We start from the raw sequence: 13455 nt of genomic DNA on the forward strand, positions 1-13455 counted from the left end.
TAGGTTCGTCCAGGATAAAGAAGGAAGATGTATACTGGCGGTCGGACACCAAGAACGCGAGCACTCAGCTTTTTACGTTCCCCGTGGCAGCCACCGCGCACGCGCCACTCCCCTGCCAAAGAGTGGGCGGAGAAGTGGGCGGGGCTAGTGTCACTAGGGCCAATCGGAGGCGAGATCCCCCGCCCTCCCGGCTGGTGGACCCAGCTTGACCCCGGTGGTGGGCGGAGGAGGCGGGGCCAGTCGCGCGGCCGCGGAGGGGGCGGGGCCCGGGGCTTGGAGGCGGAGCCTAGGGCTGTCAGTCCCCGCTCCCGCCGCTGCCGCTGGCACCGCAGCCGCTGTTCCTTACCTGCTGTGGCCCGGGTGACTGCCAGCGCTGCCAATAGCTGCCCGCCGCCCTAGCATCCCAAGCCGCCTTCCGTCGTGCTGGCCCGGCGCGCAGGTAAGGCTGGCCGCGCTGCCCAGACCTCGCGTCCTCCTCGGCATCTTTCGGTCGCGCGGGCGCCCCCTCCGGACTGTGTCAGCCCCGCGGCTCCCCTGGCCGCCTGGGGGCGGTCCCGGGGGGCGGGACGACAGTCTTCCCATCCCCCTCCCCCCACCCCCCACTTCCCAGCGCCGCGCCTTTCTCCAGGGTCCCCGGGCCAAGCCTCCGCATCCCCCTCGTGGGGCTGGTCCCAGGCCTCCCCATCCCGGGCGGATTACACAATCCCAGGGTCTGGGGGCGGGGGGTACCTCCCCGAGCCTCCACCCCACACCTGTCCCCGAGACGCCCTCCCAGGCAGAGGGCAGAGACCCAGCACGACAGCGGGCGGGGAAAGTTTCACTTTGTGGTCCGGGTTTGTTGACATCCGAGAGATGCGGGGAGACGAAGGCTGAGCAGTGAGGATGCGCCTATGCGAGCAGCGTTCCCTTTGCCCCTGGGTGGCCCTGGTCCAGGTTTCCTTTCCAGAAGTCCTACCGAGAGCCCTGTTCCGGGCCGGAGGCTACTGCAGGGCACACGGGTCTCGCCGCCGGGTCTCGCCGCCCTAGCCCCTGGATTGCAGCAATCCGGGGACATCCCAGCCTCCCGCTCTTCCCCCTTTCGTAATTTAGCATTGACCATTTGGACCAGGTAGGCGAATTTACTTAGCATTTCCCTGACACTTATATTTGTGAGGTGCTTTGCCATCCCTAATTAGTTATTAACAAGGTGAGAAAGCAAAATAGATCCTGAAACGCATAGCTAATGCCTTTAGTCTAGCAACTCTTTAAAGAACCGCCGAGAGCTTTAGGCTGTGTGCGGAGGAGTGAGGTGCTTTTGGCCAAGGTGCTGCTGGGAGAGCTCTTGAGTGTCTTCTCAGTCAGTGTCTTCTCGGTGCCTGGGGAGGCTTTGGTCACAAGCTTTTCTACCTCTGCTTATGCTGTTTATTGATGGTCGCCAGTCTATGGTAGGTTTTTTGTGTTTTGTTTTTTTTTCCCACCACTTAAGCAAAGGAGTAATTAGAAGTATTTCTGGCGAAGCAGTCAAGGAAAAAAAAAACAAAAAACCCGGAGGTTCAAATAACTTTGGATACTTGTCTGCTTTATTAGGTTACCCATCCTGTGCAGAAAACCTTGACTCTTCCTGTTCTCTCCCCATCTTCCTGGTAGGACTACCCAACTGGGAAGGCATTACTGGTTCCTCATTTAGCCCACTGACCCCTTGCTACCTGCGGTTTACAGAACTGCCTAGGAACATCCTTTAAGAGTGGGCTTAATTAGCATTTTTATCTGCCCATTAAGCAATACAACTTGAACTCTCTTGTAATCAAGCTCTGTTGTAGTGTTGAATCTTTAATAACATCTAATTCATTTTAATAGTATTTCTATAATAATCTTTCTATTAGCATGCCAGTTCTGCAATACCAGTGCTTTTAGTATAGAAGCAGCTATTTACTGGAAATATTATCATGGTAAAAACAATTCTCCAACAGATTTGCAGCCCACTTTACTTAGATAATTATTACTAGAGGCTGTTAAGGTTTTTTATTCTTTGGTGTAGTAGGTGTTATAATGCTTTTGATCCATGAGGTCATTATGAGGTCATCCCTCCCTGGCAGTGATGGTTTCAGCCACTGTATCACATAAATGTTTTTGGACTAATACTGTAAGAGATTTCCCCACATGCTGACTTCTTTTTGGGCAGGGTTAAGAGCTAACAAGATTTAATTTGATTTGCCAGCCTAAATTTTAAGAAGGATACTATTTATTGTATTTAGGGGTTTATATTAGAGCTATGATGGTGATTTATTAGCACATGTACCAGACACTGTTTTGGGTGTTTTATAGATACTAATTTTCCTAACAACCCTTTAAGGAAGGCTATTATAATTACCCCACATTTCAGATGATGGAATTGAGGCCCATTGCTTGACTCAGGTTGCACAGTTAAGTAAATGACAGCCAGACTCTAGCCGAGGCAGCCTGAGTTGAGTCAGAGTCCTTAACCACTGCGCTATCCTGCCTGTGCAAATTATTCTTTCAACGGGTATTTTATTTCTGCCTGCTGCCTGTACACCACTGCATTCTGCACTGTGGGGAAGAGAAGAGCATTTCACAGTGTAATAACAAGCACTGGGTTAGGAGCTTTTGTTATGTCTTAACTCTGCCACCAGCTAATCTGTGATTTTGAGCGAGATACCTGATCTCCCTTGCCTTCTATTTCCTGGTTGGTGGAATAACAGCAATTGCAGCAGATGAACTAACTGGCATTCACCTCCTGGGGAGCTGCAGAGATGAGTCAATGCATGTAAGAATTAAATGTCCTCCTCCCTAAGGTACAGGATAAGATCAGGTGTCAAGTGAGTGTGTGTGTGGGGGGGGTGGGTGCCCACGTGGTCTTGTGCATGCATCACGGAGAAGGCCCAGACGCCATGCACCCTATGCTGCCAGTGGCAACTATGGGAGTGCAATGGTTGAGAGACTTCATCTTAAACTTTTCACTATTGTTTTTATTCTGTTGCCATCAGCATTGTTCCTTTTGTAATTAAACAACAACAACAACAACAACAAAATCATCCTATAGAGTGGGGTAACCATCTGCAGGACTACATGAGGAGCTTTTCTGAGGGACCATTTGGCATCACTTTGCAGAAGGCCAGGGGTCAGACAACAGCAAGGCCCAGGAAGGAGTTCCCAGAATCCTGGAAAGTCAGGGTTGAAAGGAAACTTTAAGGTCATTGGATTTAGCACTCCCCTCCTTTTTCCTCCCTCCACTGTCTCTCCAGTGGGTAAATCCCCCAGGTGTGCACACCTGTCCCTCTCAGCGCTCATCCTACTTTTGCTGGGACACCTCCTGCACCGAACGTTTGGTGTGCTTCATTAATCTGTGCCCCAAAGAAACTGGGATTGTACCTGGTGATAAGGAATTGGAAACGGCAGGAAAATTCTGGGCCCTCTGGCTTTTACTCTTGAAAGATCACCATTGATATGAAACCTGGATTGAAGGGGAAACGCTAAACTAAGGAGACCAGCTAGGAGGCCTTGGCCAGAATCTAGGATTGAGGTGATCCAGACTGAGACAGGTGGTAGCATGCGATTACAGAGGAAGGAATGGACCCAGTGCCTGCCTGTCCACAAGCATCAGAGAAGAGAGACAAGTCAGCATCTCCCTAGGGTGAAGGGGTGTTGGGAGCACCACTGAGTGGAGCTGAGGGCCTGGCAGGGTGGGGAGGAGAGACAGTATGTATGTATATCCCCCAGAGCCGATAAGAGACGGTAGCTAATATAAGGCCTCTGCAGACCAGAAGACAGACTTTCTTTCTTCTCAAGAAGGGAGTGGACCATTTAAATATAGTGGGAAACTCCCTTTGCCTAGTGAAGAAATAAAAAGTATTTTCCCGTGGGTGTTGCAACCTCTTACACTGGCTCCTTGGGCCTGGTGTTGAGCTTTGTGGTCACAGTGGGAGCCTTTGTATTTGAAGTTGTGTCAGGAGGACACTTTGGCGATGCTTCTCCCCCCCCCCCCCCCCCCCTCTGATTTTGTTGAGAAATCGTTTGGGGGATGCTGTTCTCCAGTGACACCGGTTAAATAAGCACCGAAGAGCCAGCACGAAGCCTGGGCAGTGCTCAGAAAGCCATCGGAAGGCTTTCCTTCCAGTGCTCGTCATGTGGCACGTGGATGGCGGCTGGAGCTGAATAGCCCACTGACAGGAAAATAGGATAATTTGGAGGAAATAAATAAGATTTACACAGGAAACCACAAAGGCAGAAAAGATAGTTGTAAGTTCACTTTTCTCTTGTTATTTTATATGTTTCTGGTTTAGGATGCAACATTTCTCAAATATTCATGTTTATAAATTTATAAGTTGAAATATGTCGTCTAATCATGTCTGTGGAAATAAATTGTATAATCTCATTTTTTTTTTTTTTTTTGCCAGGACAATATTGGTCTTGGTTTTTCAATATCTTGTAGGCCAATGCTTCTGGAACAGGGGCAGTGTTTGGAGGTATTGTTGGTTGGGGTACGTGCTACTGACATCTAGTTGGGTAGAGACTAGGAATGATTCTAACATCCCACAATGCACAGGACAGCCCTACACCAAGGAACTGTTTAGCCCAAACTTAATAGTCCGGAGGCTGAAAAACTCCACTGTAGATGATAACACAGTTTGTTGTTCGGAGTAAATTGAAGTAAGGGAAAGAGGAAGAAGACGGAAATATAAAGTGTTCCTTGACTCCTTGAAAGTGGTAGCAGCACCCTCATGTCTGACACGCAGGAGAAAGAATCAGCAAGCTGTCGGAACACAGGCGCTTGTCTGCCACCCAGGAGCTATTTCGATATCTGGATTGCTCAACACAGTAGTTTGGAACAGGAAGTAGAGGTCCCTGCCGTGGGATGAGGCTGTAGGGTAATTTGTGGAGGCAGAAGGGTTTATGGGCCAAGAAGGGAAGCTCGGTCCTGCCAGAATAAATTTGAAAAGTTCTAGGGAATTTTTCAAAGGTGATTTTGTTGGGGACACCGAGTGTCGCGCTTAGACGATACAATCTCTGCTCTGGGAGTGCATGGACACTAGGCTGTTGATCTGAGCGCTTCCCAGATTCTTCTGTGTGCAGAGTGGAGAGTGAAGAAAACTAGGTTTTATTTTGAGGTTGTATCTGTGTCCTCCCCAAACCTCCTTTAAAAGCTTTTTTTATTATGGAAAAATTTAAACATATACAAAAATCAAGGAAAGAGTTTAATGAACCTTTATTTACCCAATGCCCAGCTTCAATGATTGTCAACTCCTGGCTGATCTTGATATGTACCCCACGCACCTTAGGCTCCCCACCCTTTTAAATCTATAAATTAGCTTAAATAATTACCGATCGCCTGCCTACTAGGAGAGACTTGGTAGTAAAGGAGATAAGTGATTTTCTGGTGCTTGGGTCTCCCTGGAGGAAAACTGATATTGGACATGCATGTTTATAACAGTCATGAGGGCCGGAGAAATAGGAACAGGCCCAGGCAGATCTGGGATGGGGGTCAGCTCTTCTTGGTGGAAAAGTACAGGGGATCAGAGACAAGTTTTTTTCTTGTTTTTTTGTTTTGTTTTGTTTTGTTTTTTAGTTTTTTAAGCTGCACAGGTGGAGAAGACTGCTTAGCGTTCTCTGCTGGTAGAAATACGTTTCTGGGTTCTGCAATTGAGGGTCCTCTCAGTTCCAGGAGGGAGCACCGTTTGTGGATTTCCTTTTAGGATGAACCCTTTTCTGTTTCAAGTCCCTCCAGGTATGTGCCGTGTGGTGCAAAGCCCAAGTGTGTGGCCCCCCGGCACAGACCTGATGGGTGGTTACTGATCCTCTCCTCCTTGGGAAGCACAGGGCAGGGGAGGGGTGGGAGAGAGGCAGTGTTTCCAGTGCTCCCAGGGCAGGGGAGGGGTGGGAGAGAGGCAGTGTTTCCAGTGCTCCCAGGGCAGGGGAGGGGTGGGAGAGAGGCAGTGTTTCCAGTGCTCCCAGGGCAGGGGAGGGGTGGGAGAGAGGCAGTGTTTCCAGTGCTCCCAGGGCAGGGGAGGGGTGGGAGAGAGGCAGTGTTTCCAATGCTCCCAGGGCAGGGGAGGGGTAGGAGAGAGGCAGTGTTTCCAGTGCTCCCAGGGCAGGGGAGGGGTGGGAGAGAGGCAGTGTTTCCAGTGCTCTGGGATTCTCTTCTGCTGCAGTCCCTCCCCTGCTTCTGTTTGTGGAGGGAGGGCTGTTCTGTTGCAACCATTAGAAACCCACACCAGACAAATGGCATTGCAGTCCACTCTTTGAAAACAGGGCTTTCTTTTCCCACTTGTGTCTCCTTGAGCTCCAGGACTTTTTTTTTTTTTTTTTTTTTTTTTAGGTCATTGGAAAATTGGCATGTATTTTCTTAACTCAGTGCTGTGTTGTAATATGCATACAAAAAAGTGGCTTCAAAAGTTGAGAGAGTTCTTGAATAATCAGAGAAATGATGTCTATGGATTTTAATTAATGCTGGTTTCTACAAATGTAGACATTCTGGACTAAGTTCACAAGTAACTGCATTGATGTGCAGACCCAGGCCCCTGAATGGCTGTATTCCCATCTGTATTTTACTTATTAAATGCATGTTTAACTTCCCCTTATTTCCCAGAGCTTTAGGTAGCATTAGCTCCTAGGAATGTCCTGTATCACAAGCGTAGATTTTCAGGTATCATGCCTTTCAGTGGGAAGGGCAGCTCCTCACCTGTTAATAATAGTTACCTACTCTGTGCCTCTATGATGTACCACGTTGACTCTAAGGCAAGCACGTCAAACTCAAAGGCTAACACGGGCCAAATAAACAAGGTTTAAGTTTATGTGGGCCACAAAAAAACAAAAGCTTCAATTTTCATAGAAACGTAGGTTTATTTTGATGGAGACATGCTGAATACAAAGGGCTGAAATAAATGAGTAATCATTAATATAAAATAATAAAACATTTTAATAAAAATTAATATTTTTTTCTTGGACATTAACTTACCAGACACTGAATAACTGCACAAATTAATAAGCGTAATGCAAATAAACCTATTTTTCTTGTTCTCTGAAAGCAAAATATTTCCTGTTGCACAGACCAAACAAGACAGTCCAAGACTAATGACGTGGCAATAGGCTCCTAAAATATTCGCTGCTGGTATTAGTGGAGAGAAATGGTAAGGTGCATAAGGGAAATGAATGCAACTCGATTATAGTAATCAGTCATTAGCGAATGTTGTAGTTCGTTACTAATAATTACGTATAACAGGATATTGTAAAAATTAAGTTAGGAAATTTTTATTAAAATGTTTCTTACATACCATTATATTGGCCGGGCCGCAAAAATATTCATTGTGGGTTGCATGCGGCCCATGCGCCGTGAGTTTGATATGCTTGCTCTAAGCGTTCCTACCTTAGAACCCTTTTAGGTGGGAATTTGTACAGTAAGTACTTAACATCATTGAGAGGTTCTCAGAAGCTGTCACTTTAAGAGAAATGATGTATAATGAAACCATATATGTATAATGATATTTATTGTGTGCTTCCTGTAGTGCTAGGTACTGTTTAGTTGTTGTGATACATAGGTGAACAAAAACAAAGTTTCTTCTTTCAAAGAGCTTATATTTTGGTGGGGAAAACAGACAGCCCCAGACAAAAAAGCAAGTAAATATAAAACAAACTGGGGAAGGAGACACAGAGTGGATGTATGGGATAGTGATGTTACGTTAGTGAGGTTGTTTAAGGAATGCCTCTTGGTAAAGTAATAGTTGAGCAAAGATATGAATGAAGTGAGGAGTGAGCCACGAGGAAACCTAGGGGTGGAGCATTCCCTACAGAGGGTTTAGCAAGTGCGAAGGCCCTGAGGTGGCAATATGCTTGACCTGTTTGAAGAACAGCAAGAAGGTTGTTGTGGCTGGAATGCAACAAATAATAGAAGAGGGGGAGGTGGAGGGAATGTAGGACCTCACAGCTATGTGAGAGACCTTGGATTTTATTCTAGTGAGATGGGAAACTATTGGAAGATGTTGAGCATGGGTGACATGATCTGGCTTCTGTTTATAAAAATGTAAATGCTGCCTGGCTGGCATGGCTCAGTGGTTGAGCATCAACCTATTAATCAGGAGGTCATGGTTTGATTCCCGGTCAGGGCACATGCCCGGGCTCGATCCCATTTGGGGCATGCAGGAGGCAGCCAATCAATGATTCTCTCTCATCATTGATGGTTCTGTCTCTTTCTCCCTCTCCTTTCCTCTCTGAAATCAATAAAAAAAAATTTAAAAAATGTAAATGCTGTATGGAGAATAGACTTTAAGGCAGCTAAGTTGTATGGAGGACAAGTAATTCAAAGGTTATGTAATAGTCCATATAAAATTCAGTGGCAACTTGGACTAGGGTGGAGGTGGCGGAAGTGGATAGTTCTGAATATGTACATATCTATATATCTATAAGATATTTAAATTTTTATTGATTTCAGAGAGAGAAAGGGAGAGAGAGAGAGAAAGAGAGAGAGAGAGAGAGAAACATCAATGATGAGAGAGAATAATTGATCAGCTACCTCCTGTACGCTGCCTACTAGGGATCAAGCTCGCAACCCAGGCATATGCCCTGACCAGCAGTAGAATTGTGATTTCCTGGTTCATGGGTTGACGCTCAAACACTGAGTTTCACAGGCCGGGCCAGTTCTGAATATATTTTGAATGTAGTGTTGACAGAACTTAGTAATGCATTTGGTATCGGATGTGAGAGAAGGAAAGGAATCAAGATGATTCCAGCCCTTGAATATTAACATTGCTGCAGTAGTTAGCATTCCCACTCTCTTCCTGAAAAACATTCAAAAGCAACAAGGAAGGTAAAAAAAAAAAAAGAAAGAAAGAAAGAAAGAAAACCTTGCAAACTCCATTTCTGGCAAAATTAAGAGAGAAATTAAATCCATAGATATCAAAACGTTCATTAAGATTGTCCCAAATAAATGAGGTCAGGTGGAAGCCATGTGGGCAGAAATGAAGGGAAGCAGCACAGAGATGGTGAGAGAGCGCAGCAGCAGCAGATCTCAGAAAGTACCAGAAGAGCCATATTATTTAAGGGGAAAAGTGCACCCTGATGTGAAAAGCTATAGCTCTTATTGCAGCAACTGTTGTGGGAACTAGATGTACAGCTGGTGGAAGAAACCCTCCCGGATGCAGTTTGATTCAGAAAAGCATAAGAAGAGGGGTTGTATAAGGACTCACCTGGGTGAGCTGCCATATTTGTGGGAGGTAGTGTGTCTCTGTGGGGCAGGGTCATGAAAATGGAATCTCAGCCATTATCCCCTCCCCTGCCAAGAGGAGCCTCCTGCAAACAGCTGCAAGGAAAACACATTCAATGATAATGAAGAAAGGAAACGCTAGACTTCTGTTTCTGATAATGATATGCAAGGCTTTTGGGATCAGAGTTCTTAGTGAGAAATATTAAAATGTTGGCTACCTATTTTTAAATTTAAAACATTTTAGATTTTCTTAACAGACTAAACAACCAAGAAGAGAAAAAAGAACTGTTAGTCCAAAATCTATGGTCAAGGGGAAACCTAGAGAGATGTGCAGATCACTAGAACACTTAAGTTGCTTTTGCCCTGGGAACATTTGCTGACCATAATAAACATGGGCTTTGGTTTTGGCAGCCTTGCAGGAAAGGAGGTTAGAAGTCAAAGGTCACTGCTTGCCTAAGTTGGAAAGTCTCCTAAGAGACTCTCTCGGTATAAAGCTGGAACTCTTCAGGGTAAAGGTGAACCAGGAGTAAAACCACATCTCCCCGCCCCAAGGGACAGCAGGGAAGGTTGCTCAGGTGCTGAGCAGAGTGAGAAGAAACAGAAATGGTAAGTTGTGGTCACGGGCCAGCTTTTGCACAGATTTTTAGGAGGTTTTATAACATCTTGATCCAGAGAAACTCAAGCCATGAATTGGGTTTAAGGTGTTTCCAGGTTGCTACTGCACCCTGCCATCCCCTACCCCAATACCTGGCAGAATCAAAGAAGAATATTCGCTTGGAGGGTGGCATCTTCCTAATTTTCCAGAGCCAATGAGTAGTCAAGTCAGAAAGAGCAGAGCAGAGGAGGAAACAAAACATGGCAAGAGAACCAGCAGAAACAAGTGACAGAAAAAAAACCAGATTCACAAATCCTTTATGTATTTAATTATCAGAGACAAATAAATGTGTTTCTGATGTCCATAGAAATAAAGGCAAGCTTGTAAATATCTTCAGGGAATGGGTAACAATTAAAAGTGGCTTGGCAGATTTGATAAACACCAAATCAATATTCTAGAAATAAAAATACAAAACTGAAATTTAAGCACTAGCTGGTTTGACTCGGTGGATAGAGCATCAGCCTGCAGACGGAAGGGTTCTGGGTTCGATTCTGGTCAAGGGCACATGCCTGGGTTGTGGGTTTGATACCCACTAGTGGGTGTGCAGGAGGCAGCTGATCAATGATTCTCTCCCATCATTGATGTTTCTATCTTCTCCCTCTCCCTTCCTCTCTGAAATCAAGAAAAAAAATACAGAACTGAAATTTAAAAAGTTAATGGTTTACCAGTAGACAGCGTATTAGACAAAATCAGAGAGAGACTAGTGAGTTGGATAAGTTATCAGAAATTACTCAGAATGCTATACAGGAAAACAAAAGGGCAGAAACTGTGGAAGAGCAGTTAAAAGACATAGAGGACAGAGTGAGAAGTTCTAACACATATAATTGGAGTTCAGGAAGGAAAGTAGAGAGGGAATCGGTCAGAAGCAGCTATTTGAGGAGATAATGGCTGAGATATTTTCAGAACTGATGAAATCTATCAAGCCAAAAATTCATAACCAGAGCACCAAAGGAAAAGAGAAAATCCTTAAAGAACCAGAAAAAGAGACAAATTACCTTGAACAGAGTGATTTACACACATCTCAACATCAGCAATAGAACCCAGAAGACAGTGGAATGATTGATATCTGTAATGAAATAACTGACAACCTAGAATTCTATGCACAGAGAAAATGGCAACCCAGAGACATTTTCATATAAAGAAAGTATAGAGTTTGCCACCACTTTAGTGAGTTTGCTTCATGAAAGGAAATCTTAGTTGATACACTTTAGGCAGAAGGAGAGTGACTCCAGGTGGAAAAAGCTGAGACACAATAAGGAATGAGGATTTTGAAATGGAGTGAATATGTGGGTAAATATAAATGTAGATGAACTATGAAGTGTAGAACAAAAATTTTAATATTGGTTAAAATACATAAATTGAAAATAAGACAACAATAGCATGCAAGTTAAAAAGGAGGTAGAAAGAATGAAGCACATTCTAAGGTCCTTGTATTGCCTGGGAGGAGAGTGAGATTAATGATTATTCTTAGACTGAGTTAACAATGGAGATTGTATTTTCTAAAACAAGCATGGGAAGAATAGAAATGAGTGTATAATATCTTTGCTGGTTGAGAAAGACTCATCTATAACAAAACTACCTTAGGAACAAAACTGAAAGGATGGAAAAATGCATACTGTCAAATAATAAGCACACTACCAGATAAAGCAGACATTATGGTTAAAAACATCACTAGGGATAAAAAGATTTTTCTCACCAGGAAAATATTACCGTTGAAATTTGTATCCACCTAAGAACACAGCATAATATGTAAAGAAAAAAAATGATAAAACTATAAGGAGGTGTAGAAATATCCACAATCGTAGCTAAGATTTTAAAGAAAACTAGGTCAGAAGACTTTCTCTGTGGATATCAGGCCTTACTGTAGAGCTCTAGCAATAACAACAGAATGGTATTGATTTGAGGATAAACAATCCAATTGAACAAAATAGAGAGCCCAGAAACAAACCTTTGAGTTTATGAACTCTTGAAATATTGCAAAGGAAGCTTTACAGATTAGCAGAGAACTTTGCAATGAACAGTCCTGGGCACATGGAAAGAAGGTAATTTGAGTGTCATTTTGCATAATACATGAAAACCAATTTCAAGGGAGATTTAAAACTGAAGCATCAAAGCAAAAACTGAAAAGATTTTGAATGATGATATAAGATCTATCTTCATGATCTTTGCATAGGAAAGGATTCCTTAAATACAATGCAAAAAGTATTAACCTTAAATTAAGAGAGGATTGAGAAAATTGATTACATTAAAATTAAGAATTTATTTTAATTAAAAGCCACTATGAAAGGAATGGAACAATTAGTTACAACGCTGGGGGGAAATGTGTGAGTTTCATGAGATAGAGACTGTGTCCATTTTATTCATCACTGTATTCCAGTGCATTGTGCAGTGCCTAAGATCAAACTCCAGCACCAGGGTACTATCCACTAAGTACTTACAACTATTCCCAAATGGTGAAGCTCACCTACAGAGCAGAATCCACACACATTATTTCTTTATTGCTCTTTCTTTGGTCGCTATTCATTCTTTAGAGAAAAAGAAGAGAGAAAATAGGGGTGGTAGTTTAATAAGCCAATTGTTAAAAAATATTTATTCAGTGTAGAACAAGCATGTCAAACTCAAAGGCTAACATGGGCCAAATAAACGAGGCATGCAGCCCACGGGCCACGAGTTTGACATGCTTGGTGTAGAAACTGTTTTTAGGATTGGGCAGATTACTGAGAAGGATGGGTAGAATTATGAAACAAGGGTCTCTTCATGAAGGAGTTGACAGTCTTGCTGGGAGATACAAATCTGGACCATTTTGAAAAATGCTATGTATGCTCTAGAAGTACATAGGAGGACAGAGATATCACTTCCAGATGCTATAACTGGGAAAGATATCATGGAAGATATGATTTATGTATTTAAGGTAGATAAATTTATGGGTAGAAAGAGAGAAATAGGACAATATTTTAGGGGAGGGATGAAGATGAAGCATGCTTTGTAGGCAAGAAAAATTTATGGTGCTTTGGGGAAACAGGCAATATGATCATAGTGGAGGGAAATAGATTAGAAGTATATAGATTCTTTAACAATAAATATAAATGAATAGCTAGAACATTTTTGAAAAAGAATTGTAGTGATCTAAACATAATAGCCTTAGTAGTTATGAAAAATGTATCTATAGGTAAAGCAATTAAACCAGTTTGGTGTTGGCAGAGGTATTGTGGGGGACATCTGTAGATTTTTCTGCCCGGCAGCATCCACTCTTCTCCTGGTTGTGGGTCTCAAGCCTTGCCATTGTGACATGAAACAAAGGATGAAGCCACCACTGGAGGAGAGCATAGTAGAGAAGTGGAGAGAAAATGCATCCAATGGACATCTTTGGAGCCACTTCTGTGGTTTTTTTTTTCTTCAGTGCTTAAGCAAATTTGAGTTGAGTTGTATGTTATTTGGAATTGAAAGAATAAAAACTGACAATAAGAATAGACAGACAAAAAGATCAGGAGAATTGAGTGGAGAATTTAGAAACTAACTCATATCCACATGAGAAGGTCACCTCATTGCATACTGCTCTCTTCTCCTTGCTATGGATTTTCTCTTCTCAATTTCTAAAGTTGGGTAC

General features: G+C 43.6%; 1 protein-coding gene across 2 annotated transcripts in view; it reads left to right on the forward strand.

Moving 5' to 3' along the window:
- The first annotated feature begins 281 nt into the window (after window positions 1–281).
- The window catches only part of HIVEP3 (HIVEP zinc finger 3), a 424058-nt gene continuing 410884 nt past the window's right edge, over window positions 282–13455 (forward strand). For both annotated transcript variants that reach the window (XM_080655002.1, XM_080655003.1), the window contains exon 1: window positions 282–439. The gene's annotated coding sequence lies outside the window, so the exon portion shown is untranslated. The remainder of the gene's footprint in view (window positions 440–13455) is intronic.

This window comes from Plecotus auritus (genome assembly GCF_963455305.1).
Source record: "Plecotus auritus genome assembly, chromosome: 2".
NCBI lineage: Eukaryota > Metazoa > Chordata > Mammalia > Chiroptera > Vespertilionidae > Plecotus > Plecotus auritus.